The sequence below is a fragment of the Myotis brandtii genome, unplaced genomic scaffold, assembly GCF_000412655.1.
Source record: "Myotis brandtii unplaced genomic scaffold, ASM41265v1 scaffold120, whole genome shotgun sequence".
Taxonomy (NCBI): Eukaryota; Metazoa; Chordata; class Mammalia; order Chiroptera; family Vespertilionidae; genus Myotis; species Myotis brandtii.
In genome coordinates, this window is record NW_005354174.1 from 2,332,537 (window position 1) to 2,359,091 (window position 26,555).

At 40.6% G+C, this 26,555-nt stretch overlaps 1 pseudogene; it reads right to left on the reverse strand.

Moving 5' to 3' along the window:
* Positions 1-20,817: 20,817 nt before the first annotated feature.
* LOC102239869 lies at positions 20,818-22,032 on the reverse strand (annotated as a pseudogene).
* Between the last annotated feature and the right edge of the window lie 4,523 nt (positions 22,033-26,555).

Sequence of the window (26,555 nt, forward strand, 5' to 3'; positions counted from 1 at the left end):
GGTGTCATGGCACAACTATAGCACATGACCTTGAGTTTTCCTGCTGCAACGCACAGATAGGAGTTTATGTGGAGAGACAGTCCCCTACGATGTTGATTTTGGGTTGGGAATGAAGCTGGCATGGCTCAACTGGCTATGGGTGTTGTGTTGTGTTACTGGTGTAGCTGAAAAGGAGGTAAGGCCTCGGGGATGTTGAATAGTAACAGCATTCTTTATGAGGCACATTGACTAAAGGGCTGGTAGTTCCTGGAAGTTTGTGTATTTTGGTTTTTGGAACAGGATGTTGGCACATTTGTTCTGTTTTCTGATGGCAGGCTCTATTTTGAAATGAAAACACACAGAGAACTAAGTTTCCTCTGGGGCCATCTGGTAGTGTGTCCGAAACCTGATTTGGAGAGAAGTATCTAGTGTTGGTCCAGAGTGACTTGGGGTTATGGTGATTCGTGCAGGCCCTAGTCATGGCCCTGGGACACAGGAGCAGGAATCCCAAACTGTAGCTCTGCCCGGAGCAGGAGAGCACTGACCAACAAATTGGATGTGTTAGCATTCACTGTGAAAGCCCGAGGATGGGGGAGGGACAGGCATGAAAGTGCTTCAGTATCTGGAAGACTCCCCACTATCCTTTGTACTATCCTTTAGAAGCCATGTGGTTCAGCTTTCTCGTGTTACTGGTGTAAATACTAAGGCCCAGAAAAGCCAAGTAACCTTGTCTACTGGAATTAGTGGTTGGGGCAAGAATAGGACTCGTGGGATGACCTCCCTTTCAAGCAAGATCTGGCAGGGAATGATCATGGTTAGCACCAGAAAGCAGGCAACAAAATGTCTCTTGTGTGAGCACGATATTTACATGTATGCTGAGAATATATGTGTTCAATGGTGTCTTAGCATGTAGTGACGGTATTGATAAAATTGTCCTAGATCCTCTGCACTGACTGTTGAGTGATGACATTGAATCATCAAGTAGGGCATGCCAAAAACTTCACTGGCCCTTGATTCCCCAACCCACATCTAGTCCAACACCGAGTCTTGTCAATACCACCTTCTATCCACTTCTCCTTTTTCTCCATAACCACTCTGGTCTGAGCTACCATCTTCTCTTGCCTGGACTTCTGAGACAGCTCTCTGATGGTTTGCCCATAATTCCTCTGCCTCCAATCTATTTTGCTCACAGCAGCTGGTGGTCTTACCCTTCCCTCCTTTTTTATAAATCAGTAGACTTTTAAAAATATATTTTTATTGATATTTTAGAGAGGAAGGGAGAGGGAGAGAGAAATAGAAACATCAATGATGACAGAGAATCATTGGTGGGCTGCCTCCTACATACCCCCTACTGGGGATCAAGCACACAACCTAGGCATATGCCCTTGATCAGAATCAAACCTGGGACCCTTCAGCCCACAAGGCAACGCTCTATCCACTGAGCCAAACCAGGTAGGGCAGTAGACTTTATTTTTTAGAGCAGTTTTAGGTTTACAAAAAGTTGAGCACACAGTATGGAGTTCCCTTATGCCCCATCTCTATTTTACTCCCAATTTCCCCTATTATTAATATCGTGCCTGAGTGTGGTACATTTGTTACAACTGTTGAACCAATATTAATACATTATTATTAACTAAGGCACATAGTTGATACTGGGGTTCACTCTTGTTGTTGTTATAAAGTTCTATGGGTTTTAACAAATGCACATTGTCATGTATCCACCATTACAGTGTCGTGCAGAACTGAAGCCAGGTTTCAGTTCAGTGCAAGGTGGTGGGAGATTAGCTAGATCTCTGGTTGCATGTAACAGAAATCAACTCTAGCTATCTGTGGTCAGTAGGGAATGAAGGGTTGGAGGAAGTATCCAAGGTTTAATCTCAGCGTTATCTGCCCTGAAAAAGCCCTGAGCTCCACCTACCCAGCCCTTGCCTGAAGTCTTTTCCCAATGCAGATCTTACCCCGTCACTCCCCTCATTCAGCCTCACCTTGCTCCACTCTCTTTCTAATTTTCCGTCTTCACCCATATAGATCTTTTTGTTTCATTTCCTCAAACCACACTCCATTCTGTCTCAGTGTTTTGCTCAAACTGTTTCTTCTCCTGAAATGTCCCTTTCTACCTCCCGGCCACACCCCCAGACCTTATCATGGTTTGTAATTGTGTTTATGTGTGTGATTACTGAATTGACCTCCATCTTGACTGTGAGCTCCTCACTAGCAAAGCTGTGCCACTGTATCCACAGTACCTGGCACATAGTAGGTACTCGATAAGTAATTGTTGAATAATAATAATGAATAACTTAATAACTGAACAGAGAGTTTCACCTGATTGTGTGGAGCTTGGGAAGAGTAGAGAAGGTTTGTAATGGCTTCAGAAGATGCAAGGGAAAGCTGACAAGAAACAAGTAAAAGATTTGCCCAAGGGGCTGAGAACACCACTAAAGAGTTGTAGAAGCTTCAGACCATCAGATTGTGTCAATGGAGAGATCTGGATTGGTAGATATAGTGATTGAGAATTTATGTTTTCTAGGGTGGAATTGTTCTGGTGATGACAAAGTATAGGGTATGGCCACAGGAGGACACTGAAGTGGACTGGAAGTGGAGGGTCCACAGAGCCAGCAAAATCCCTCCAGGATGAAGAAATGAGACAGGCATTTAGTAAACGTGAGGATATAACTAGGTTGGTAGATGACAGGACAAAAGGTGACTAGTTAATGGCGTAGACCTCAATGGGGCAGAGGTATTTCATACTAGAATAAAGGAGAGATTGCTCGGAAGGGAGATACAGAATGTTGCTAGTGCCTCTCTGTATGTGGGGCATGGAGGAATAAATAGCTTGTACTTGAAAGGACTGCAGGGGAAGTGGTAACCTCAGGGGAAAGCCAGGTTTCAGTTCAGTGCAAGGTGGTGGGAGATTAGCTAGATCTCTGGTTGCATGTAACAGAAATCACCTCTAGCTATCTGTGGTCAGTAGGGAATGGAGGGTTGGAGGAAGTATCCAAGGTTTAATCTCAGACACATTAAACAAGATAGTAGGGCCTGACACATACTGAGTGTTTTCTCCATTCCCTAAAATGACATTTCTTCTACATGAGTCGAGTCCCCATCCCAAACACGGTTTAGGGCCAGGATCACCTGGTTCATATTCCCCAGACGGATTCTTTTCCTACCCTCTACATCGCTAACATTCTAGCAGAGGGGAAGCCCAGGGTAAGTGTAGAGAATGGCAGAGCATTTACATGGCCATGATAATCACTGAATTCAGGGAAGTGATTATTTCTGGAATAGGAGGGAGATGGGAGGAGACCAGAAAAGGCTATGGGTGCTTCAACGTTTGGGCAATATTTTATTTCTGAAGATGAGTACACAAGCATTTATTCTTTATACCTTTTTTGGGATTCTGAAATGTTTCTATTTAAAAATTTAGAATTAGAGGTCCTCAGCTTTTACCTTAGTGGAATGCCTGCAGGTGGATCTGGGACTAGAGACAGCACTGATGGACTCTGGAGGCTAGGGGGAATTCAATCAAAATGTTCAGCACAGGAAGACAGAAGGGCAGAGGAGGGAGGAGGGTTTCTGGGCTCAGCGCCAAGATCTTAGACCACAAGGCTGTAGGTTCATTTGACCGACTGTGAAAGCCTATGAATCTATTGTGTTTACTGGTGAAAAGCCTCAAAAGAGGCGATTCCCAGCTTATAAATTTATTTGCTGGCCTGCTGTCTGGAACTGGGAACAAGTTTTCCTACAGAAACAATATTATAAATGATGGCTCTGCCCAAAGGCCAGCCTACAAAAGCTTATAGAACCCTAATGTATCTAAAATATTGTGCTAATAATACTAAAGACCCTGACCACTATTTATAACAGTATTTGTATGGGAAAATGCATTTAGAGTTTTAATGCCAGTAATTCATATTCTTCAGCCCTGTGAATCCTCTGGATTCTTGATCTTATTCCCACAGCAGCTGATTCCTATCATAATGGCTCCATATGTGGGGGAGGGCAGGGGAGTTGCTTTCTGTTGCTACAGGATTCAAGCTGGAGTTCCAAGCACTTCATCTCCACTGAGATGATCCCACCCCCACCTGTATGCTGGCCTGTGATCTAAGTGTAGCCTCCCAAGCACAACATGGAGTTTCTTATTTGTACGTGTTTTGCACACCTATCACAAGCCAACACGTAGACTCTGTCATATTAGAGACCTCATTTGCATGTTTCTGGGACATCACAGGAGACCTCATTTCATAAGAGAAATGGTGTGGGAGACTTTCGAACTAATATAATCCCCGAAACACTGGGAAGGGAGATAAGCCCAGGACAGTCTTTGACTAGGAGATAGCATGGTCAGGAAGAGAAGTCAGGCTCCTAGCTCGTTTGGCTCAGAGGACAGAGTGTCGGCCTGCAGACTGAAGGGTCCTGGCTTCGATTCCAAACAACAGCACATGCCTGGGTTGCAGGCTCAATCCTTAGCAGGGAGCTCGCAGGAGGCAACTGATCAATGATTCTCTCTTATCATTGATGTTTCTCTCTCTCTCCCTTTCCCTTCCTCTCTAAGATCAATAAAAACATGTTTTTTAAAAAGACAAAAATTCACTCTGATTTTGGTAAGAATATGATGAAAACTGTGCTTCAGGTTAGGACACTGGTGGCGTTAGCAGGGAGAAGTATTCCTGAGTGTGATACAGAGGAATGCACTCAGGTACTCTCACTTACAGAGCTCACTTGTAGAACTGAAAACTGGAAGATCCATGTGGTATTTTGGGACCTGAAAGCAAAACTATCATTTACAAAATGTCTTACTCTTTGTAAAACAAACGTTGTAATTGTAGGAAACCTCATTACATCCAGTGTCCCTGCCACAGTAGTGGGGGGACAATGACATGCGGTGGGCCTAATGATATGGAGAAGTGGTGAGGAATAACTTCTAAGGAAATAATAAGAAATGTGAACACAGTTTTATACACAAAAGATATTTATCATAGCATAATTTATAACTGAAAACAAACTAAATATTCAGTAATAGTGAAAAGTGTTAAAGTAATTTATGGTACATCCACATGAAATTCATGGCTCCCATATGCAATCATTTAAAATAATTTTGTGGCCCAGCTGGCGTGGCTCAGTGGTTGAGCATTGACCTATGAACCAGGAGGTCAAGGATTGATTCCTGGTCGAGTCCTATGCCTGGGTTGCAGGCTCATTTTTTTCCTACAACTTGATGCCATAATGAATTTTCTGGTGGTGTACAAAGAATTGCAGTTCAGATAATAACTGTCAAAATCATTTTACATATTAGATAATCACATATTAAATAACTTTGAGCTTTACTATCTATTATCTTGGAGCATGATTGAATTAAGCAGTAGAGTGCACTTTAAGACAAAAATAATCATTTGACAGTTTACCTGAACTCGTTTGATACTTTCAGCAGCCTAGATGCTCTGTCAAAGGCTCCTGCCCTCTGCTAACTTTGCCTTGGGTCATATCTCCAGGCTTCATCTTTGTTTTGCTCCCTTGGCCTTGCCGGAATTCTGTATAGGTTCTTCAACTCAAGTCTGACTCTTAATCTCTCCTAATCCTCTTGTCTTGATGTTTTAACAGTTCCCTGCTTCTCCAGCCAGATCTCTTTGAGACATGATTGAGACTTCAGACCAAGTACACAGAGAGATTTCCTGAGGATCTTTGGATTTTCTTGCTCTAGGTTTCCAGGATCCCCACCTGGCATGGCACCTCCAAAAAGCCAGTAAAGCACACATTACTTTACTGGCCTTCTTTCTTTTCCCTCTCTCGGTTAGTTCTCCATGAACAGTTTTCTCAGCCAGTTAAGTTTCATGGGCCAAATCTCCGTCCTGACCATCTGGCACCCTCCAGTGGCCATAAAAGGGTGTGCCTTGGCTAGCCATGAGTTTCAGAGCTACGTCCTACTGAGCATCCCAGGCCTGTTAGCGCCCTCCAGCGACAGTTAATAGGAGTTGCTATCAGAATCTACTATCAGATTTTGGCAAGCATTACTTCAGCCTGGCTCCTTCAACTTGCTGATGGAGAAATTCACCAAAGGCCCTGTCTCCCTTTTTATTTGGTGAATGTATTTGTATCAATACATGCTAAGATCTACATTCTGAAAGGAAAACGCTTTTCTGGGTTTACTTTTGGCAGGCAAGTAATAATAAGTACTGACTTAATTGAGTGCCAGATGCTGAGCTAAATACTTTACATACATTATCACATATAATCCTCCCAACACTGGGAGGTAGGCACCTATTTCAAATCTTCATTTTAAGAGGAGTAAACAGACTTAAACTCAAGGTTATGCGTGAAGGTCAAGATCTCCCTGCTAGCTGATGGCTAACTTAAGCTTCAAAACCAGCCCACCTGCCGTGGGGCCCATGTTTCCTAATCGCTAAGCCATACAGTCTCTGCAGAAAACTGGGGTACCCAGAGGCCATGTTTTCTACCATGTGTTAGTCTTTAGCAAGAAGAAAGAATAAAAATATACAGAGAGAAGCAGCGACAAGATATAGAACTAGAGTTCTAACAAGGCTTCAGTCCTTGGTTCTAGTTGTTCCGGAGGCCCAGGAGCAAGCATCCTTGTCCTGTTCCAGATTTGGTTGTTTCATCAGATACTTAAGTCCTTCTAATAACCTCCCCTTTCAGTCCATTTGATGTGGCTTCCTGACACTTGCAACGCAGGAGTCCTGCTAAAACAGGACACAAGTGGGGCACTTTTGAAGACAGTCTAAGTATTAACACCCAGAGCAGCATTAGACAGAAGAGCCATGAATTGTGGAGACCATACTGGGTTATTTCGGTTAAAAGAAGAAGAGACTGAGTCAAGTTACTAGAGACAAGTCACTCATTACTCAGAGACGAGTCAAAAGGAGGGTTTCTAAAAAATATACATGTGCACTAAACCCTGAGTACACTGAGCCACAGGCCTCAGGAAGAGCTGGAGGTGCAGCAGTAGCATCTCCCCTGGGGCCTTTTGACCTCTCAGTGAATCGGCACCTCTCTCTCTGGACCAGCCTTCTCAGCTTACTCATCTTGCACCTGGCTGCAGAAGTGGTCACTCTAGCCCCTGCATCTCGATGGCCTTCCAGTAACAGCACATCCCGAAATTGTGGTTTCCCTTTGTGTTTCTCATTGCAGGTTCTCAAGAGAGAAGACTTGACTTCTGCTTTTCTTTTTAAACCAAAACACACGAGACATAGGTCACTGGGTATAATTTATGGCCACTCCCTTGGACCAGGTGTCCAATTAGTTATGGTCATGGTCATATGGCCTACTGACAAGTCAGTAAGGTCAATGGGTAGGGATTTTACTAGAAAGGGATGTGAGTGGGCCAGTAATAACTGGTATCTCTAATCAAGCCCATTTAAATGTAATTTGAACTCTTGCCAATAACAAAAATCAAACACATTGTAGACATGGACAACCCATTCCCCAAACACCCTCTCTAATGATCTCAAGTTGGCAAAAGAGTTCACCTTCTGGTACTTGTAGGCTTGCCTGCTGCCTCTACCTCATCGTGCACCTTCTTCAAGCTTCCAGTCCTGCCTGCACCTGCCCTAAACACTGCAGTGAGCCAGACCACTCCACTCACTTGGGAGTCTATTAATTTTTTCTCTCCTTAACCACACTAAAGACTTTGCTTAGTAAAGCATTTTGAAGATTTAGAAAGTGACTGCTCAGTCTGCTTAGGATTTATATCCCAAGCAGATGTGCCAAGAAGTCATAGGAATCAAACTGCTGTTCTGTGAGCAGAATAATATATGAACATGCCTTTTAGTAGTTTCGATTACACAGCTGTACAAATTGCAACAGAGTCTTCATAGCTAAAATTGCTTTTATCAAAAACACATCACTTCCTCGGGGCAGATAGAGGTTTAAGCATAGCAGGCACCGTGAGGGGCATTAATCCTTGTACAATAGTTCTCATTACTTGAGAGAAAATATTCCAGGAAATTGAGATATTGTAGTACTTAACTTACCTTGAGGAAACCTCTGCCCTTTATCATAATAACCGAACTAAGTAATATGATGAAAATAAGGAGCTCTAAATAATGGCACCATCATCTTAAACTTTTAGCCTCTGTGAGCCTCAGTTTCTTAACTGTTAAATTGAATATTAGTATCCATCTTACAGTGTTGTTGTAAGGAGCCAATGAGAGCTTTATGAAGAGCTTAGCAAAATGCTAATCATAGTAAGTGTTCAATAAATATTAGTAGCTATAATTTCATTACATTTTGTTTGTCACCTTACTATTTGTCAAGGTGTGTTTTAGCAGTTTCTCATTTTATCCATCCAACTTATAGGTAGAGAGGATGATAAATATATCCTGATTTTATAGTATAACCAACAGAAACAGAGGTTAAATAACCTATCTGGGATAAGTGACTTTTCCAAGGTAACACAGACAATAATTCACATCTCTGACTTCCATTTGAGTGTTCTTTCTGCACAGAACTTAAGTCCTGTGACTGGGACTTTAATGAAAGGAGAAACTTAATATTATACTAAAGGAAGAATCCTCCACAACTTCCATCCAAGAATTGTTACTCAGCTAGAGATGCTGTGTGGATATCCATTTTTTGGCAGCATGGAAAGCTAGATAACCTGTATTACAGGGGGTGGGCAACCTTTTTGTGAGTGCGTGCCAAAACCAGCAAAATCTCTGACTCAAAATTCTTCTGCGTGCCAACCCTAATTTTTTGAGAACATGTTACGCCTACTTGATATCTCTTAAGGTGTACATATGTGAAGAACCTTGAAGAAATAATAAAATTCATTTGAGCGACAAAAACACAGTATATGATGATGAAAAATACATTTATTTTTTAATGTATACATGTACACTGATAGTCTGACAGAAAACTTTATGACTGTTTGATATTAACAGTGGGACTTTTGCTGCTGTATCACTGATGACAGAGATTTTACATCAGGTTTATATTTCGTGACCTTCAGAGATATGCACGAGCTACTACTTTCATCCGTCAGGCTACTCCTATTACGAGACTTAACAAAATTCATCACTGAGAACAAAGATTCACAAGCGTATGTAGATGAAACTGAAACACTGGTCGGATCTAGGAAGGCAGGGAGAGTTAAGGCAGAGGCATAGAAATTGCTCTTCCCCTCTCTCGTCAATCCATGTCTATGGTCTTTAAGATAACTTGTTATGTAAAATTATTTATTTATCTAAGATGCACCTACACTGAATTTATCTGAAAAATAAAAAAAAAGTCGACATTAAGAAAAAAATTGTTAATGGAAGATTATAAGAGAGGGTTTCGCGTGCCAGCAAAAGTTACTGGCGTGCCATGTTTGGCACGAGTGCCAGGGGTTGCCCACCCCTGGCCTATTAGCTATGAGATAATTAAATCCTGATGAAAACTAACATGCATTTTAAAGTTTTGCTGCAGTTTCATGAAAGGAATCAAAAAGAAAAAAAAGTGAGCTCAAATAGGAGCAGGGAGCAAACACAAAAGCCAGAGCTGGCATGGTCATATGCCAGCACCAGTCCCGGACAAGCCTGGAGGCACATTACAAGGTGTGGGAATTACACCTGAGATTTCTGCTTTGAGCACCGTTCTGAAAAAAAAAAAAAGCTGCAGAGACCCTGATGATTTAGTTGCAACTCAGAGCTCCCCCTCAGAATCAAATGCAAATACTCCCTGAAGGAAAGCAACTCCCAGTTTGCATCCTTGGGATTTCCATAAATTAAGTTCAACGAAATATCAGCTCACAATTTTAAAAAAGGCACCAACACATAAGCCACCATGAGTTAGGACCAACAGAAACAGCAAATAATACATGTATAAGGACTAAAGAACTGGAATTGGGTTACTAAATAACCTATTATGAACCCTATAACGAAATAAAATATGGAAAAAATAAATTAAAAAACATGAGACTATTAAAATAACCATAAATATTAGTAAAAGAAGCAAAGAGAACTTTTTGGACCAATAGATATTCTAGATTTTGAAATTAACAACTCAATGAATGTGTTAAAAACGAAATAAACCCAGCCTAACACAGGACTAGTGTCCTGGAAGTAATATCTGAAGAAATTACCCAGAATGCATGCAGTACAGAGTGTGCAGGAAGAGGGGTAAAAAGACACAGAGGGTAGAACAAGGATTAACATATGCCTAATCAGAATAAGAGAAAAGGAGAAAGGCAACATTGAAAAAGATAATGACCAAGAATTTTCTTGAACTGATTAAAGATTGCTTTTCCAGTCGGGAAAGCACAGCATATGTCAACCATGATAAACAGAGAAATCCACACCTGGGCATATTGTGAGGAAACAGCATAACACTAAAAGTGAAGGCCTTAAAAATCCCAGAGGGGGAAAAGGGGGCACCAAAAGAACAAATAAGCTACTAGAGATTTTTTTTTAAGTATAACAATAATTTATTAATGTTCACAACAACCCAATGTAGTAGTTACTGTTATTATTTCTGTTTTAATGTAAGAAAACTCTGGCTGAGAGGGAAAGCCCAAGGTCCTACAGATATACAGCAATAAGGATATAGCTCAAAAACACAAGAATGAGTGGGGAAAGTAGGTCATAACATTCTGCTTCAGCCATATGCAAAACAACATATGAATCTTAGAACATAACCTTAGGATAAAGCTTAGAAACATAACACAGTTAAAAAAAAAAAAAGCGCCCTTGCTGGTTTGGCTCAGTGGATAGAGTGTCAGCCTATGGACTAACGGGTCCCAGGTTCGATTCCAGTCAAGGGCACATGCCCAGGTTGTGGGCTCAATCCCCAGTAGTGGGAGTGTAGGAGGCAGCCGATCAATGATTCTCTCTCCTCATTGATGTTTCTATCTCTCTCTCCCTCTCCCTTCCTCTCTGAAATCAACACAAATATATTAAAAAAAACAAAAACAACAAAACTGGTAAGGCAAGTAATCTATGCGAAGTTTGTTAAAAAAAACAAACAAAATAAAAAAACAGGTAGCGGAAAACCATATACAGAAGATCATTTGTATAAAGTGAACCAAAAAAACCTAATATTTTGCTTAGAAATACATACATACATGATTAAATTATTTGTAAAAGCAAGAGAGTAATTGCTATGGGCTGAATGTCTGTGTCTCCCTGAATTCGTATGTTGAAACGTATTGTCCAATGTGATGGTACTAGAGAGTAGAACCCTTGATTAGGTCATGAGGGCAGAGCCCTATTGAATGGGATTAGTATCTTCATAAAATAAGCCTGATAGAGCTTCCTCAACCCTACCATTATATGAGGTTTCTGTGAAGAGACAGCTACAACTGGGAAGCAAGTTCTCACCAGACACGGAAGCTGACCATGCGGGCACTCTGAATTTAGACTTCCAGATTCTATTATTGTGAGAAAAAAAATTTTGTTGTTAATAAGCCATCCAGTTTGTGGTATTTTGTTATAGCAGCCGGAACAAATTAAAACAGGAAGATACACAACACTCAGGGTAGTGGTTCCCTCTACAGAGGTGGAGCAGCAGAATGGGCCAGGGAGAAGCCCATGCTGCAAAGACAAAGGTAATGTTCTATTTCTTGGATTAGGAGATAGGTAACTGGTACCCATTTTACCATTATATTTACAGATGTCATTTCTACTCCTCTGTATGCATTAAAAGTTATATAATAAATATAAAATCTGCCTGCCCGGCATGGCTCAGTGGTTGAGTATCCACCTATGAACCAGGAGGTCATGGTTCAATTCTCAGTCAGGGCACAGGCCTGGGTTACAGGCTCGATCCCTAGTGTGTAGCATGCAGAAGGCAACCAATCAATGATTCTCTCTCATCATTGATGTTTCTATCTCTCTCTTCCTCTCCCTCCCTCTCTGAAATCAATAAAAATATATTTAAAAAATAAAATCAACTGCCAAAGGGCTCATATTTAACTGGATTTTTACAATCTATATATATAAAACCCTAATATGCAAATAGACTGAACGGCAGAACAACTGAACTGAACAACCAGTTGCTATGACATGCGCTGACCATCAGGGGGTGCGTGCAGAACATGCTGGACATCCACAGTGGGATGGTGGAGCAGGTGCGCCAGACCAAGGTAGAGTGCTGGTCGCTGTCATTGGGGCGAGCCTCTGGTGGTTACTGAAAATTTTTTGCTCCTGTGTGCCGTGGTCCCACCGGGTGCTCGACCCTGCTGCCATCAGCGGGTGTGAGCAGCAGCTGCCAGCCCCGATCGCTCCTCAGGGCTTCTCCACCTCCCCCTGCTCCTGAGGGGCAATCAGAGCAGCAGCCGCCACTCACACCAGCTGACAGCACTGGCCCCGCTTACACCCACTACTGGCACCGGCCCCAATGGCTCCACACAGTCAGCGGGTGTGTGTCAGCGGGTGTGAGCAGGGCCGGCGCCATCAGCATGTGGGAGCAGTGGTGGCGGGAGCGGGGTTGCTGGCAGACAGGGGACCAGGGCCATTGTGGGAGGGGCCAGGTAGGGCATGGAGGATGGGCTGAGACCCGCCCCTGTGCCCACCACAGCCTCGCGCCCACAGTTCTTTTCAAGGTACACATATTCGTGTACTGGGCCCCTAGTATATATTTAGAAGCCACCGGTTAATCCTTATGACTGATGGGTGAGGGAGATAATCAGCCTCTAGAGTTTAACTGCCATTTTTTTTGTAGTGAATCTCAAAAAGGCTTCCTACATAATTAGTGAAAGATAATGATGGAAGTCATTCGTGTCTTGGGATTTTAAATTCCTGGTCATGTACGTTCTTCCAAATGAAACAGTTTATTCACACAGTTCTAATAAGAGGTGTGCTATTCGCATCATTTTTATGGGTATCTTTAACCTTCTATTCCAGATGGTAAAGAAAATTTCTACATAGAAAAAATGTTTATAGGATAACCATATTAGAAAACAGCTAATTTCATTTTGTGTTTGATATCAGATAATTAAGTTGGTAACAAGTGAAAAAAATGGATTTTTTGGGGGGGTAGTAGGAATATAAAGTAAATTTGCTCTCTCATATGAAAAATGTTATAAACCAATTAGCTCAGTTTTTTAAAAAAATATATATTTTTATTGATTTTTTACAGAGAGGAAGGGAGAGGGATAGAGAGTTAGAAACATTGATGAGGAGATCAATCAGCTGCCTCCTGCATGCCCCCCACTGGGGATGTGCCCGCAACCAAGGTACATGCCCTTGACCGGAATCGAACCTGGGACCCTTCAGTCCGCAGGCCAAGGCTCTATCCACTGAGCCAAACCGGTTCGGCTAGCTCAGTTTTAAAGTAAATAAATACATCTGCGTTTCTATTATAGCAAGGGATATTTACTCAATAAACTATCGATATATTTGTACCACACTAAATTTACATATTAGTCAAGTTCTAATTGCTTTTTTTAGCGAATTTTATGCAAATATATTTAGTTGTATTTAAGTATTTTTCAAAAACGTTTGGAAAGTGCCTAATCCAAAATCACTAACAATTAGAAAAAACAAACAAACAAAAACAAAATCGCTAACAATTAGAAAGCAAAATCAATATTGTTTGATATTTTCATGCTACAGCTTAAGAGCCAGAACACTTTGAAAAGATATTGTCTTATTTTTCAATCCTTATAATAAATTCAAAATCACTAGACCAATTTAAAATGATTTCTCCTGTTCTCTATATTTCTTGCATACCTTAATAGTTTGTAATTATCATTAAAACATCTTTGAATTGGATGTTTTGAGTTTTACCTTGTTTTCTGTGGCGGTGTGTGTTTAATGTGATGATATACTATCTTCCACTAATCAAAGTCCATAAACTTGATCTTCCCTCAAGAATTTCACCAAAAAAAACCTCAACATCTCATGCTCTTTTAGTATGGTAGAGTGTTTACTAAACATAATGCATGCAATTTTCCCTTCATGAAAAATAAAGATTAATTTGTTTTCATGGGGTAAACCAGCTTAGTGATTTATTAGGTTCGATGCATTATGAAATGGAAGACATGATTTAAAAGATTTCTGTATAATTTTTCATTCTTTTGATTAGTTATATAATCTGAAATTAATACTATAATTTCCTGGAAAAGGAAAAAGGATTTTCCCATAGGTAATTAAGATAAGCTCTCAAAAACGCATCCTTACTGAGTCTGTATTTACTAATATGCCAGGTCTCATACTCTCCTACAGTTTTTTTAAAAAAATGTATTTTTATTGATTTTAAAGAGGAAGGAAGAGGGAGAGAGAGATAGAAACATCAATTATGACAGAGAATCATTAATCGGCTGCCCCCTGCACGTCCCACACTGGGGATCAAACCCACAACTGAGCCCGCAATCTGGGCGTATGCCCTGACTGGGAATTGAACCATGACCTCCTGGTTCATAGGTTGACACTCAACCACTGAGCCACTCTGGCTGGGCAGTTTTTTTAGTTTTTCAAATTTATATTCATTAGTTTAAATGTTTGTGAAAGTAGAGTAGACTTTGCAAGGCGTTTGTCTAGAAGCCTTTGTGATTTCCCTAATTTTAAACAAACAAAACAATAAAAACTTTATTACATAAAACTTGGTCTATAGAGAGAAAAATCAAGTTGCAAAGAGAGAAGCAGAATTCAAGAGAACCAGATCATACAATTCTCCTGAATTCTATGCTATTTTCTTCCTGAAACCCGGCTGCCTCCCAGCCTGAGGTAATAACCCTTTACCTATACAGTAAATTCCCTCTTTAGCTTCAAGCTACTTCAAGTTGGTTTCTGTTACCTTCATCAAGAGTCCTAATAAATATATTTATGCTGAACTATCTGGTAATATATATAATTCATTCCATTGCATGGACCCACTGACTTTCAGCTAATCTTTTTGATATCTTACTGATGTCATGGAGTTAAGAATCCTTTTGTTAAAAAAGGAACCTGAACCAACTGGGTTCAATCTGACTTGCAAACAAGATTTCAGGGCTCAACGAGCATACCAAATAGAAGCATCCTTTACAGAAGGCTGCCCATTCTTATTTGGGTGATCCACAGATTACAATGTACAACTAGATTTCAGTGATAAATGAAAAGAGTAAAAGGACTTCAATATACCAGTTCTCTGCAATATAGGTAGTATCTTTCTTTGAAGCCTAATACTAAAACCAGATGCTTAGCTTTATGATTTCCTTCTCTCAAACAAGATAAGAAGAAAAACATACATAAGTCAGTTAGCATTATAAGGATTATTAGCTTTGCTGAAAACATAATGTCTTTGGGGCTTTGAATGAAAGTCCTAATTTAAACCATTCCTAGAACGAATAAATATTCAAAAAGAGTACTACACAAACTTTGCCTGCCTCAGGCTAACAAGTATTTATGACCCTATCATATGCATTCTTTTTTGGAATTTTTCTTTCATCTGAGAAGTGATTCTTTCACCTGGATACCTTTTAGAAATCAAATTTAGGTACAAAGCAGTGACAGCTTAGATCTTGCCCTATATATAATAAATCAATTCATACAACTTTTTTTCCATTAAGAACAGCTCACTAATAGCCAAGTGGGCATGCTTTAAATTAACCTGGTATACAAGAGTCCAGTCAGGTTATAAGTCTTTGGATTATAGTCTCACCATCTAATTATATGTTTTGTAAGAGTCCCTTAAAGGGTGTAAACTTTGTAATTAACATTGTAGCAACATCAGGATTGAAATTACATATAGTGTCTCAAAATACTCTGTAAGCCCTAGGTGGTTTGGCTCAGTGGATAGAGCGTCGGATTGTGGACTGAAGGGTCCAGGGTTCGATTCCCGGTCAGGGCACATGCCTGGGTTGTAGGCTCAGCCTCTGGTGTGGGGCGTGCAGGAGGGAGCCGATCAGTGATTCTCTCTCATCATTGATGTTTCTATCTCTCTCTCTCCCTCTCTGAATCAATAAAAATATATTTTAAAAAAATACTCTGTAAACTCCTAGGAGTTGTTTAGTAGAATGTGGAATTGGATTAATAACAGCAATGGGAGAGTTGGGACAGAAGAGAAGAAATGAAACAATATGGAAACATTGTGGCACCAGACTTGGCAATGGGCAGAGGCCAAGGGTAAGGAATAACATGGAAAGGACATGACAGCAAGTATGAACCAAAATTTTGTTCATTCTGAAATACAGTTATACCTAGGATATGGAAACTGGCAAATTGCCTGAGCCCCACTGTGTTGGGGGCTATGTGGACTTCAGGATTAAATTAGATCAGCTCCATGAATCAGAATGGCATTGAGGGGAGACAGAGGAGGAGGCATTGCTATTAATTAAACAGCAATGATTCAGCACATTGTGGCAAAGTGAGTATGTATGCATCTCAACCAAATTCACGTGAGCAGGGAATGAATGTAAGTTTATTTTCCTATAATACTTAGTTTCTATTATAAGCTTCCATTCCATTGGGTGGATCAATCAGGATGGAGTATGAAAACAGAAACCACTGTAGGTGTTTCAGGCAGGAGGGGATTTAATATAGGGAATAAGATGCTTTATAACTCTTTGGAAAAGGCTAGGGCAGCAAAGGCCAGGGAAAACCACCAATAATCTGAGGAAATAAGAAGTTGCAGAAAATTTAAAAGCTATCTCAGCTGCCTGCATGGCCAAGGCAGAGGGAATTCAAGGGGACAGCCAGAAGCCACTGCAATACTTCATCTTGCTGTCTGCTGAGTCCCATGTTCCCTCGATGTTGGAGAAACAATAATGGCTTCTGCTTCTCTTCTACCTTCCAAATCTCACCTGAATGCCTCTCATTGACTGAATCTAACTAAGGCTATTAACAGGGGAGTTTGCCAAGAGTAGTTGCTAGGCTTCCTGCTCCTGCAATATCGGGAAGAGCTTACAAGAATAGGGAAGGTTTTGAATACCAACAGACAATATCTGGCACATGGTGGAAATTTAAACTCAGCTAATTCAGAGGTCCCCTACTCTTTCTCCAGGATTTGGGGTAGTGGGTAGAAGCAGCTTTTATGAGACCTAAAGTTTATACAATTGGGAGGGAAGTTCATTACAAAAAGAATACAAAATAAATAAATTAGGTGCAACCTTGAATTTTTATTTAGAATGGGACATCACAACTAATTATTCATCTTAAAAAGTTTACAAGTACACAAATATAACAAATTCCAGAAAAATAACTTGGTATCTTTATTAATTAACTATCCAAGGTGTTGTTATAGCTTCAATTCAATATTGGTAATGTCATGTAAATCTTTAGAATTGTCAAATCCAAAAAAGCTTCTATCAAGTTTCTTTCATACAATAACTATTTTGGTTTTCAAGTTCAGAATTTGATGTTTACATTCTTAGCTCTACTGATATAGACTGCCCTGGATGCTCACTCTAACGATTTCCACCTGTTCAAAATGACAGGCAAGAAGGTCTTAAAGAACAACTTGCTCCCAGTTTCACCAGCCTTAGGGAGGGTTCTTCTTGGAACTGAGCCCAACATTAATAACATAGTGAAAAGGGGAGACAACAGTAGCATCTGCTTTATAATCATGGTGCATTAGCCTTTTTATGTAAGTAGTTTTTCTTGTGGGAAGCAAGAGCTAACTTGTTCTAGATATAAATCCACATAATAAGCCAGGTTCTAGTATAACATTTACCCATTTGCTGTTTTCAAAATACTAATCTTGAAAGAAGAAAACATACCTGTGAGGACTTAATACTATCGTACCACTACCAACCAAATGGAAAAAAAAGAAAAAAGAAAGAAGAAAACATACCTGTGAGGACTTAATACTATCATTTCAAAATACTAATCTTGAAAGAAGAAAACATGACCAAGATGGCGGCATAGGTAAACACCGGAGACTGCCGTCTGAATTTTCTTAGCCAATTCCTAAAACACACACACACACACACACACACACACGGCTTTTTTTTTTCCAGAGAGGGAGGGAGAGGGATAGAAACGTCAATGATGAGAGAGAATCATTGATCAGCTGCCTCCTGCATGCCACCTACTGGGGATGGAGCCTGCCATCTGGGCATGTGCCGTGACCAGGAATTGAACCATGATCTCCTAGTTCATAGGTCAACGCTCAACCACTGAACCACTCTAGCCGGGCAACACACAACTTTTTTGAGAAATTTTCCAGCATGATTTGCTGTAATTAGAGGGGAGGTGTAGCTGCTACAATCTAGCAGTGAGATTCCTGGGCTTAAGAGAGGTTTGCTGATTGGTTCCTTGGCCTACAGCAAGAAATTGAATCTGGATAGATCACTTTGTATAGTAAATGAACTTCTCTTGAACTCTCATCTTTCACTTTCTTATGTACGACACCTTTCTTTGAACTCTCATCTCTCAGTTTCTTATACATGACAGCTAAATTTCCATTTTCCTCCCTTCCTAGGACGAAAATTTTCATTAGACAATGTGACATACAGTAAGCAATTATAATGAAAATCAACATAACTATAGCAGATACTACTAGTAGCTTACCCCAAATATGTTCTCTCCTTCTTCCTTACTAACAGAACTCCTATATTATTGGGAGCATTATTGTATTGAGCTAAAAGATTAGCTTCTCTTAAAAACCAGATGGCCTCATGACTAAATTCTGGACAAATAGATAAAAGCAGAAATGATGTGAGGGACTTGGGGACAGACTCCTTTGACGTGAACTTAATCAGCCTGCAGGTCTTAAAGTCCTTTTGGCTTTCCTTCTTTTTCCTGTCTGGAATGTGCAGGTGACAGATACTTTCAATAGCCATCTAGGACCATTACTAGCTATGCCCTAGAAAGGTTGACCTATAAAGTAGAAGGAAACTGGATATATGATAACTGTGGAGCTGCCAAATCAGCCCTGGGTATCTCTTTCTAAACTTCTTTTGTATCAAAGAGAAATAAAATGCCTTACTTAAGCCATTTGTTATTTTGAATTTTCATTTATGTACAGCTGGATCTAATCATAACTGACAAAATAAACAAGCCTGGTAACACATTTTATTGTATCCTAAATGAACAACTTAGGAGTTAAATATCTTTCTTCTTCTCTAATACATTATTAAATGACGGCTAGCCAACTTATTTTAATTTATAAATAATATTCTTTACCTTGAGGGTGTAGTGACAGTGAAAAGCATGAGGAGAGCTCTGGGATGCTGGTAAAGTTTGTTTCTTGATCAGGTGTATTGCTTGTGAGTTGGACTTGATATATGCATACGTCTCTGTCTAAATTTTATACATCAATACAAAGTTTTAAAATATATCCACTGTAAATTTGTCTTTCTTTGTGGAATTACTAACTAGTTTAGTTAGGATTCAATATTTTAAACGGTTAAGTCCTCAGAGAAGTATGAAGATGAAATGAAATAATAAATGTGAATTATTCACTTTTAGCCTACTGAGTCATGCATCCTATGAAAATTTTTGGAGAACCTACTATGTACACGGCAGGATCAGCTATCACTATTGTAATTGTTTGCCTATTTGTGTTCCTCCCATAGACAGGGACTAACTCTGTTTTGTTCATGTTGTAAACACAGTTGTTTAACATGGGCCAGTCAAATAGTGGCTCTTAATGGAATACTGAGTGAATATATTATATGTTAAATAAGCTCTCATGGATCACTAGGCGAATGCATTTCAGTTTCAAACAACTGACTTACAAGTGATCTTTTGGAATTCATTTGTAAATTAAGGGCAATTGAAGGCTCTTCAGCATCAATATTAAATCAATAATCACAAGTAAAATTTCAGGCACTTCTCCTAACACCCCAGAAATTATGTAGTCCAAAACATAAAAGGGTGAAAATCATAATGCAATTATCACAAGAATCCATCAAAAGCCTTTAACTACACTAGTTAAAAAGAGTGGAACAGATTGACTTCTTGATATAATAATGAAAATGCAAACACTATGACTTACCACATACCATATCAAAACAGAACATTTCATTGCATGGCAAGAAAGAAAAGATGTCTGTGTTTTAAGCAATCAAAGAACAAATTGAAAATGCAAGCAACTGGAAAAAAGGCAGTCCATAAAAATTCCCTGTTAAAATACAGAAAATGTATGACTATAAATTTTCTATGTAATTTAGAATATACATGGTGGCTTTAAAAAACTGTCTAGATTTCAAAAGGAGAGAAACATCAGCTTGACATCGGAGGAGACCTATTTTGGGGGTGCATACCCACTCCAAAATCCTCTCTGTGAAAGCTGCCTCCTTGACAAAAGAGCAAGCCTACACAGCCGTTTTTGTCAAGTAACCCGCCAGCCACAGCTTATTGGACAACTGGAGAACTCTTAACCGAAGATGAACCAGTCAGAATCTTTCTCCTGAAAACTGAGTTAGTAGGCACTGAGTCTGTAGGTAATGATGAGCTCCAGAACTAGAAGGTGAACTAGAGTCAGCACCAAGGCTACCCAAAGTTTCACAAAAGCCAAAATTATGAGAAGCAGAAGCTGTAAGCAAAGAAGACTGAAAAAAAAGAAAGATGGAATATTTATGCAGAAAAAGTGCAGAAGCAAGATATCATAAGTAGAATGCAGAATAGGGGAATGAGCTCTGTTCCTGGATTTTCCGTTCCCATGAAATCTGTTTCTTGCTTTTTTTCCCCTCTTGCTCAATAATCTCTAAATTTTTTTAAAATTGATTTTAGAGAGGAAGGGAGAGGGAGAGAGAGAGATAGAAACCTCAATAATGAGAGAGAATCATTGATTGGCTGCTTCCTGAATGCCCCACACTGAGGATCGAGCCTGCAACCCAAGCATGTGCCCTTGACCATAACTGAACGAGGGTCCCTTTGGTCCCCAGGCCAACGCTCTATCCACTGAGCCAAACCAGCCAGGGCGATCTCTGAATTTTTTATTGGCCTCCTGCCCCTCAAGGGGTCCCCTGGTTTTGCTGCCTTAACATCTCAGAACTTTGATGTCATTGACTTCAGACACCACTTTGCTGTCCACAATCCTCCGGTGGCAGTATTTTGGATGGATTGCATGGAGTCGCCATTGTCCATGGTGTCACCAAGATCAAAGTCCTCCCCTTCTTCCAGCAGGGCCTCATACTATTGTTGGGTGCTGCCCCTCTGCCCGGGTCTGGGCCAGCTCTGACTCTAGGTGCTGCAGGATCCCGTGGAGCTATTCCATCTTTATGGCACAGCACGTCTCCACCTCGCACAGGCTGCTCTCCAAACTAGCCTTTAGACTTCCCACCAAGTCAAGGTCGATCCCTTAGGATTGAACCATACGTCTCAGCTCAATGAGTGTCATCACAGCAGCTCCCATCTCAGTGGTCTGTGAGGTGACCACTGTGGGACCAGTTTGCTGGGACCAGTACTTGCCCAGCTCCTTTCAGTTCCTCTGAGCCAGCTCATCATATGGGCCTGGATACCCTGAGGTGCTGAGATTTGAGGCATCCAACTCTGTGGTCAACCCAGAGTTGGCAATCTGGCTTTGTAGACCATTTACTTCCTCCTCCTGGTTCTTCTTCATGAAGAGCAGCTGCTCCTTGAGAGCCTCGATCTCTGTCTCCAGCTGCAGTTGAGTGATACTGGCGTCATCAACAACTTTTCAGAGCCTATTGTCACTCTCCATAAACTGGCTCATGGCCAGCTCCCTCTCATATTTGTCTCTGAAGTCATCAGCAGCGAGATAGGCTGAACGATGTGGGCATTGTCCACAGAACTGCCAAGGACCTGAGTCTTCAGGTCCTCTGTGATCTTGAAGTAATGCCCCCAGTCTCTGACCTAGGGTCCCTTCTTCTCCAGGTGTTCCCAGATATTGCTCTCCAATCTCCAATTGTTAGCCTCCAGGCTCCTCACCCTCGCCAGGGAGGAGGCCAGGCAGTCACTCAGGCATTGCATAGTCTCCTTCTCGCTCTTCTCAACAATAGTATGATGCCTATTATGCCCACCAGACCCCTGTCCATTCCTGTGGCTAGGCCCCCGGACTCCCACTCGCTCTGCACGCTGGTGGAGTGGGACATGGAGATCCGGGAGCCCAAACCCCCAGCACTTGTATTTGATGCTGGCTGCTCTGCTGGCAGGCCAGCCCGGTTGCTGCGAGACTGCAGGAGCCCAGGGTCTGGTAGTTGGTGGAAAAGCTGGTGTGGGTGCTGAAGCTCATATTGTTCAGGGAGGAAGGCAAGAGGCCAAGAGTCAGGTTTCAGCTGCCCTTGTTTTTTTGTTGTTTTTTCATAATTAAAGTAATCTACTAATACCCCTGTCCCTGTCCAGTGTCCCCAATCCTACTTTTTACTTGAACAAATATTTCTTCAGCACCTATCATTTGTCAGACACTTTTCTTTGCACCAAGAATATAGTAATAAATAAAAGAAAACAAAAGCATGAAGTTATTGGTGTTAAGTGGTATAATTATAATGAACATATGAACAGATCATTATAACACGGGGTTATAACAGAGTAAATGCAATACCTTCTGTGACTTAGGGTGAACCTCACCCAACATTTTATTTGAAATAGTTTGAGTGCAGTTTTGTATATTGCAACCAAAAGAACCCCTGCTTGAACATCTGATTTAAATATAATTATATTGTTTCCCCTTGTCTCCCACCCTCCAGGAGTGGATAAGAATGCCAACACCCTACCAAGGTTAGAAGGTAGGTTCCACCACTCATTAGCATACAGCCTAGCACATATTACAGAACCTCTATGTGCATCAGCCTTTTCTTTTACTTCATGGGGTTGCTGTGAAGACTAAATGGGTAATTCATATGAAAAGCTTTAGAAGTATACCTGACATTTGATAAGTGCTCAACAATTGTTAGTTGCCATTATTGTTGTTGCTGTGCCTGTTATGTTAATCTTGTATTTGTTGTAATCTGAAGAAGTGTCAGCTGGAAAAGACTGGGTGGCAGTACTTGTTTGTATATGATTGACGGTTAAGGTCTGATACTCAGCTTTGCTAAACTAAAATGTGTTAGTATACACAGAGATTAGCTCATACAGTCAGGAAGTTCTGGTGAAGGTACTGGCTCTACTGACTCAACTCTACTATCAGAGAATCAAGTTGACCACTCTCTTCCATGAACATATTCTCTTTAGAAACAGAGTAAAAGACTTTTTTCTTAGTAATTACCTCAAGTATGCCTGCTCTCTGAAAGTACTCACAGGCCACCTTGATTAGGTTTGGGGTGTGCCCAAATCTTCTTCAGTCTTACTTTAACAGCAGATGTCTTAGATCTGTCTTTGCTGCTGATGGATGATCTCATTCATCAAAAGAACTTTTGAGCCTGGCTGGTTTGGCTCACTGGATAGAGCGTCGGCCTGGGGACTGAAGGGTCCCAGGTTCTATTCCGGTCAAGGGCATGTACCTTGGTTGTGCGCACACCTCCAGTAGGGGATGTGCAGGAGGCAGCTGATCGATGCTTCTCTCTCATCGATGTTTCTAACTCTCTATCCCTCTCCCTTCCTCTCTATAAAAAATCAATAAAATATATTTTTTTTAAAAAAGAACTTTTGAGACTTTTCTAATTTTATTTTTATTAACTTTAGCTTAATGAGTGTGTTGCAGTCATCCCCAATATGAAAGATCATGTCAACCATTTAAGCATAACTTTATCCTATTCTAAATTACCATGTGCTATAGGTCACAATAAAATGAACTAATATTCCTCAAGATAAGTTGATTCTAAAATTAGAACTTTAGAGTGGTGCGAGTTCTAAATACATTTCCTCCTATCTTCTTGGAATCCTTGCTATTTAGATATCTCCAGAGAGGCAACTGCTTAAAGATTTGACTTGTCTATATGAGAAAGAGCGTGGCACTTAAGTATGCTTTAATAGCTATAACTCTAAGAACAGATGTTTGTGTGTTTCGTGGGCATCATAAATATTAAGAACGATGTTATATGGGTCGGAAAGCACTTCCCATTAATTGTTAATGCTCACTATGTGGATAAGAGAGGCAGATTCCTTGGGGAGAAATCAAGATACATTTTTATATTACTGTATTTCAATTTCAGGGCTGAGGCTGAGGCTGGGGAGCATTGGTTTCTGATTCCTTGAATATCAGATGAAAATTCAAATTAATATAATGCTTGAGTATCCCTGGATCCTTATAGCTCCGTAGTGAGATATATAATGGGTAACTATAACAGGAGATATGGTGAAAGAGGACAGCAGAGGTGAATTCAAAGGTCAGTTCCACCTCTTCCTGGCTCAGTGATCATGGACTTTTTTAGCCTTTATGAATGTAGTTATTAACCTATAAAATAGAGGCTAATAATACCTATCAGATAGGGCTATTATTCAATAAGAAATATGTGTAAAGATTCTGAGTCAGTACCTGGATTACAGTTTTTTCTGCTTTGTATCAAATTAGAGATGGTGAGTGCTTGGTGTGGACTATGCACAAAAAGCAGCCAATGTGTGACAAAATTCTTTGAATTTTTGGCAACTTAAGATTGTTCAGGGGTTCTGACCTTCATATAGAAAGCTTTTCCCAGTGAGATTTCATATTCATCATTAATATCCCACATACCAGCCTAGTGCCAGTTGATCTTTCCTAGCTGCCCATGACATTTATTCATTCATTTTTTATTTTTTATGAGGAAGGGAAAGGGAGAGAAAGATAGAAACATCAATGATGAGAGAGAATAATTGATTGGCTGCCTCCTGCACGCCCCCTACTGGGGATTGAGCCTAAGGGCACGTGCCCTTGACTGGAATCGGACCCGGGACCCTTTAGTCCGCAGCCCAAGGCTCTATCCACTGAGCTAAACTGGCTAGGGCTCATTCGTGTTTTTATTTGTATTTTTAGTATTTTTATTGATTTTTATAGAGAGAGGAATGGAGAGGGAGAGAGAGAGAGAGAGAAACGTCAATGTAAGAGGGTAATATCAACCGGCTACCTCCGGCTGCCTCCTACATGTCCCCTACCAGAGATTGAGCCTGCAAGTGCCCTGACCAAGAATGGAACCAACAGCCCTCACCGGTTTGGCTCAGTGGATAGAGCGTCGGCCTGTGGACTGAAGGGTCCCAGGTTCGATTCTGGTCAAGGGCATGTACCTTGGTTGCAGGCACATCCCCAGTAGGGAGTGTGCAGGAGGCAGCTGATCTATGTTTCTCTCTCATTGATGTTTCTAGCTCTCTATCCCTCTCCCTTCCTCTCTGTAAAAAAAAAAATCAATAAAATATATTTTTTAAAAAAAAAGAATGGAACCAACAACCTTTTGGTGCAGGGGACAATGCCCAACAAACTGAACCATACTGGTCAGGGCTATTCATTCATTTTTCGAGGGCCCACTTGGAATCATGAAGACAATATGGTCTCTTACCTACTACCAACCACATAGTTTAGTAGAGGACAAACACGCAAAAACAATTACAATATTATCTCTAATAGAGGGCTATGGAAGGCCAGCAAGAGCACAGTTCTGTTTATGTGAGGGACACAGCTGTATTAAGGAATGAGAAATCCAGGTTCCTGTCCCAGACACCAATACATATGGAATGCGACCAAAACCAGAAATGTGCTAGTTAACTAAGATTTCTGTACAAAACCTCTTTAAAAAAAAAAAGAAAGAAAGAAAAGGACAGAGGCTCTCTTTTTTCAATTGATTTCAGAGAGTAGGGGAGAGGGAGAGATAGAAACTTTAATGATGAGAGAGAATCATTGATCAGCTGCCTCCTGAATGCCCCCTTCTGGGGACTGAGCACTCAATCCTGGCAGGTGCCCTTGACTGGAATTGAACTCAGGACCCTTCAGTCTGCAGGCCGATGCTCTATCCACTGAGCCAAACCAGCTAGGGCTATACAAAACTTACCTTCCTGGTGAATATAACTTGTTTTTGCTTCTACCAAAGAAGACAATGCTTTCACATGGAAGTTTAAAGAACAAAAACTTCCTCTCCAGAGTTGACCTATGTCAGTTGATTAGTTTTGCCATGAGCAGCTGCAGATGAAATCAACTAAAATTCTGAAATCAAATCATGCATAGAGCCAAGCTGTTTTTTCTGGAATGAATTTCAAACTGTTGAACAAAGCCTAAATTTTAAACTCTTTGGTATGTCTCCCAAGTAGTCTGATTCAGTAAATTGCAAAAGAAAATAGAAATGAGAACAAGAATTACAAAAAATGAGATTTCTTCTTTCCAGAACCTTGACTCTACTTCAGCTAGTGGGACTGGTTGAACCCTCTTTTTAATATAATAATAAAAATATTAGTTTCTCCCTAACCCCACCTAAAATGTTGAATAAATATTTTAAGTGTACTGTTTTGTTGAGGAAGCATCAAATTATTAGTCTGTCTGGGATACTTTCATGTCTCAATCTTTCCCTGGAAGCAGAATGGGATGGGAAAGACACCAGAGAGGAGGAGACTTGTAGCTACCTCCAGGGATGAGGTTTGTCTGGGAGGAGAAAAAGGAGAAAAAGAAATGCCTCCTCTTCTCCAGATTCATCATACCAAGGTCTATGGTTTTACCATTATAAAAAATTGGGAAAAATAGTAGAAATCACTGTTTCCTGTTCATGACATGTTATGAACACAAATAATATCCAGGTGATCTAAAACTGCACTGTTACTTTGAATTTATGTAATCGATGAGGATTAATATCTTGTGCATGAGGGTACTTAATAAATATGTGTTAATGAATGTTTAATTGCTCATGGTGATGTTCTCCAGGA